The sequence below is a fragment of the Nannobrachium achirus genome (assembly GCF_963921795.1).
Source record: "Nannobrachium achirus genome assembly, chromosome: 15".
Taxonomy (NCBI): domain Eukaryota; kingdom Metazoa; phylum Chordata; class Actinopteri; order Myctophiformes; family Myctophidae; genus Nannobrachium; species Nannobrachium achirus.
Window position 1 is genome coordinate 41,906,826 of NC_137822.1, and position 5,508 is coordinate 41,912,333.

Consider the following 5,508-nt stretch of genomic DNA (forward strand, 5'->3'; position numbering starts at 1 on the left):
TGTCAGATTTTGCTGGCTGGGCACACTTAGCCTAGATAAAGATCTCCACCAAAACTGGGCCCCATATAAGCCTATTCAACAATAAGCTAAACAACGTGTATAATAGTTATTTAGGAGACCCCCCCACAAAACCTTGTCTATCAGTATCACTGTCTGATCACTGTTTTAATGGGAATAGAATGTTTATCTAGAGAGGCTGTCAGTAGGATTCTAGTTCCTAAAACAGTGTATCTCAAAGTGGATTCCAAGGACTCTGTGGGTTCCTAGAGGTGGGTCTAAATGGACCCATACAAGTCTGAGTTAAAGGGAGACCTTGACATTTGAAAAGTTTGAGAACCACTGTCCTAAAACATGTTTTAAAATGTCTGCTGCCTGCACCTGTTTGTTCACAGCTAGGTGAATGCTACTGTAGCCAACACAAACATGGTAGAATTAGAAACACCATCATCATGTTTCTCCATATGAAGTACAACCATTACTTCATTAATAACAGGCTGATCAAGTTGTGTCCAGTTTTCATCATAGGCTATTTAACTATTCTAATCAGCGCAGGGCAAAAAAGCATTACATGCCCAACACACCTGTGTAGCCTAACTTCGCTGGCACAGATAAACCTAACTAAACAAACCTCACATTGCTCACAACAACATACATGGACACAACTGACAATAAAACAACAATACAATGAAGTTGAGACACTCACCTGTGGTCAGCAAAGGAGGATCAGGATGCTGTTGTGTTGTTCAGGCCCTGCTAGTGACTGTGAGTGTGAAGTATTTCAACTGAAACTCAGTGTGATCTGATGAGACTTAACACTAAACACACAGACAGTAAACACTACCAGACCACACCTTGTTGAGGTTTTGCTCAGTCAGCTTGTGTCTCTCTCTCTACCACGTTAAGCCCTTCCCCATTCATTCCCCAGGCATGCAGGTGGTGTCAGGTTCCATCCTCCTGAGATTTTAAGAGTTCCTCCTCCTCCTCAACTCAACTCCATCTGACTGCACCTTTGTGTCACCTCCCCCAGGCCCCCACCCACCCAGTGTCACCTCCCCCAGGCCCCCACCCACCCAGTGTCACCCATAGGTGTCACCAGAGGATGGCACACAATTCTGCTGGTAAACAAGAGATCATGTCTGAATCATGTGTACAATTCTTTGAGCAGTAGGCCTACTACAATATACTATACCAGGGGGCCACATTAGAAAATATTAAAACACCCAAGGGCCAACTATATCTCCCGTCAAAATGTAGTTTCGGTCAGACTATAACAAAGTCACATACATAGCCTACTGTACTGTATGCGTCACATTTAAACAATTTGAACTATCATCATCAAGGGTTAGGGTTAGGTGGTCTTTTGTCAGCTGTCTGCTCTGAACAAAACACAAATAACTGAGCCTTATTTCACATTACCAAATGTAACCAGAGGCGCAAGGTAAAAAACACAGTAAACTAGCCGATCTTTGAGCATTTCAGAATGAGACAACAGGGAACAATCCTGACAAATTATACTCTGGGAAAATATTCTTGGTGCTGGCGAGCCGTTTATGATACAATTTGAATGAAGCTGAGGGCCATATAAAATGTGTCCTCGGGCCACCGTTAGATTTTGTCCATGCTGTATTGATGTTAGTGCCATAGCATAGGAGAGACAATTAAGGCAAACGTTGATCAATATAACAATTATTCTACATTCTGTAAATGTGTAGAATTCTTGTAAATTAAGTAATGCAGATGTTAATAACTTATCTCTTGAGAGCGTGAAATTAAACCAAATGGACCCGTACCGGTCCATTTGGTTTCATTTTAAGCTCTCAAGAGTTAAAGATCTATAAGGGTACATTTGGTTACCAACTCTCCATCATTTAGCTATGGTGACCACCTGGAACCCCCTTAAGGACCTCTGGTCAGAACCACTGCATTAGACGTACATGCCACAGACCCCACTCTTTTTAGATATCTGGGACCCTAACATTGTAAAATGCTATCTGAAGGTGTACAAATTCAACTTCTAATGGTTCCAATTTGGTTAACTGTACATGGGCCAGAGACTTTACATTGAGAACTAGTGGTACTATAGGCCGTATAGACACTACTGTGTACATTGTCTAATTGGGTTGAAATTAAACTGTTCATTTTGTATGATACTCCCATGATCCCACCAATGACCCTGGGAGTCCCTGGACCACACTTTGAGTATGGCCTACCACTGGATTAAAAGCATACACGTCCCTATCTTGCAAGCTATGCCTCAGACCTTATGCCTGTTTACATTACGAATACATTTTTACCTTACCAGCAGTTAGTTATCAGACACTGGAGTTGTTGTTTTCACTGTTTGTTTTGGTAGACCAAAAACATCCCCACCCGTCTACCAAAACCAACAGTGAATACACCAACATACTGTAGAGCAAGAGAGCAGCGTATTTCTGCAGGTAAACAACACCACCACACTGGCTGATAACTGCTGGTATAGAGAGAAATGATGGGTCTTTATATAAATATGAACACAGAACAAAGTTACATATTGTTTAAATGATGACTTCAGGACCATTTCACAGTACAATATCTCCCTGGTTGTTGACAACTAAAGCAGTGGGTTTCAACCTGTTTCACATCAAGGTCCATTCATTATTCTGCATTGAGGCACGGGCCACCATTTGTTTTATCCTCTCAGAACCAAAACTGAGAATATTCTGTATATCGATCAGTAAGATTTTGTCCACAATTCCATGCTGTATTGATGTCGTACCAATAGGAGAGATAACAGGCAAACATTGATCAATATTGATCAATATAACAATTCTTCTACCTGCTCCAATTGTGTAGATTTCTTGTAAATTATGAAGTAATGTAGATGTTTAACAATAACATAACTTTTGAGAGGTTTAATTTAACACTCTCTCTCGTATCTATAAGGGTCCATTTGGTTACCAATTCTCCATATTTAGCTGGGGACCACCTGGAACCCCCTCAGGGAGCACTGAACTAAAGAAACACACCACAACAGAATTCTAAGTGCATAAAACTGTGCTGTATTCTGGAAGACAAAAAGCACCAATTCAGATTATTATTATTATTTTTTTTATAAAAAGGAAATCTGTCATTTACACACACAAAAAGAAACAATTACATCTTGTAAAAATAAAAGAAATAAAGATTATACCTTTGATGCAAATCATGAGGTCCACACGTCACTTTATAGGGACCCTAGTGGTCAGCTCAATTCAAAGTCACTGTCGGGCAGAAACCTTGTATCTCCATATTTTCAAATATAAATGAATGCCCTGCTTAGTCATTATACATAGTCACACAAAAGTAGCAAAAATAGCTGATCTACAAGCTCACAGGCTGCATGATCATAGTTAGGCTATTGTTGCTCTTTTTGAAAGAGTTTTCAAGTTGATGATATCTGTGGATTTGCGTGCTAACAACTTAAATAACAGCTACGTTGGAACACCGGTTCTTTTTCCCCATTATGCTGAAAAGTAATGCTTTTGGAGATCCAAGGTTTCAGTATCTGTGACGATTTAAGACATTTAGGTATCAGTGTGACGGTGACCATGTGTATCACAGTAGGTTTGGTCTGAAATGGAACAACAGCATACAGGAGAATTCATTATAAGTCACACATAACGGCAAAAACAAATAACTGTAGTAAGATTGTAGGATAATTGCATAAGTTAGTCAGTTACCCACAAGGTTCCACTTGTTCAAGAAACTGAGGGGGAGATATTTTCTTAACCACTTAAGAAACATAATCTATATATATTTATAGCCAATCTCCAAACTTATTTTGTACATTTTGTATTTTTTAAAAATTGACCAAAATGGGGTTTCCAGGTTTAAACAATTAAATTGTTTAATTGTGATGTTATCAAGCATAGCCTATGTCAGTGGTTCTCAACCTTTTCAGGCCGCGACTCCCAAAATAATCATATTTGAACTGGGGACCCCCCCCCCCTACCCTGACAAAGCACGAGTTGAGGAATTACATTTTGTATAACACGGTTCTACTGTGAAAATAGACGATCTACATGCTCACAACGTTGTGAGCATGTAGATCGTCTATTTTCACATTTCTGCCTCTATAATATTTGACAAATTGGCCAATGTTTAATTTGTCATTTTAGATGTATTAAAAAGTCCCTTTAGAAATGTGCATATATACCATCTACACACTTAAACATTATGGTGGTGTGTTTACTGTTGTGCAAGAAAACATTAAGTTAATCATCTGGGGACCCCCCCAAAATAATTTGCGGACCCGCTTGGGTGTCCCGAGCCACAGGTTGAGAACCACTGGCCTATGAGATTTTTATCAAATTATTATTCAAATAATTGTAGTCGAGTAAAGGAACAATATTTCCCTCTGAGATGCAGTGTAAAGTTAAAAAAGTACTCAAGTACTTAAGTAAAAGGACTTGAGGGATAGGGATATCAACCTCTCCCACCCAGCAAATGGAACCTTCATGGTTACCTGCATAAATATACAATGTGCAATCAACATGTTCACAGCGGTTCAGTTACAGCTGGAAACCTCTTCATCAGAGGTAGATGAGTTTCAGACAACGTGGACAGTGGTTGTAAAGCAGGCAGTGACCTGAAGGCACTGTAATAACAGTATAGTGTTTCAGATAATAGAAGGGATTCTATGACACATATCATAAGGAAAAAGACTCGTTTTGCAGCAGATATTAAGAGAAACGTATTCATCAGCCTCAATTCTTTTAGCTGAAAATAAAATCAATCAAACAAAGATTTACATTTTCTATCTCCCTTGTTAAAACATTCCAGTAATTAGATAAAACATTTACAACTGGATTTTCCAGCAATGTTTTTAGAAATGTAAAAGTCATACATACAGTACATACAGTACGGTACATGACGCGTTGCATATTTAGGACCATTTTAAGTATAGCCTTTAAAAATAAAGCATTAATCCCCTTTGGTTGAATCTGCAGTTATAAACAAAAACACAAGACATATTGGGCCCTATCTAACATCCAGCGCACAACTGCACGTAGCGCCAAGTGGTGATGCCAGTTTAGCATAGTTACAAGCGTCCCGATTCTGGGCACGTCATGATAGGCAAACATTCGGCCAAAAATAATCGGTGAACATTCTGCTAGTGGATTCTGTAGTGTACAGCTCATGAGCTTTAACTCCACATTCGAGCAGATTGGTTTCCTCACCAGAACACCGTTTGTCCGCCATAAATCTATCATCTAAAAATTGCACTGTGTGCCAAGTACAGGCACACATGGCTCTTAAAGGCACTGGGAGAGATGACGCTCCAAAACACACCCATGAGTAATTGGGACTAAATCAAATCCAATCACTTTAAGACTTATTATGCCTTATTATTATTAAATATACATCTTAAAATGTGTGAAAAGAACATTTAGTTGCCGACTAGTCGGTCCGCAACCTACAAAAGTGTCCCAACCCACTGTTTGGGAAACAGTGCTTTAGACGATGCAACACATACAGTGTAGTGTTTAA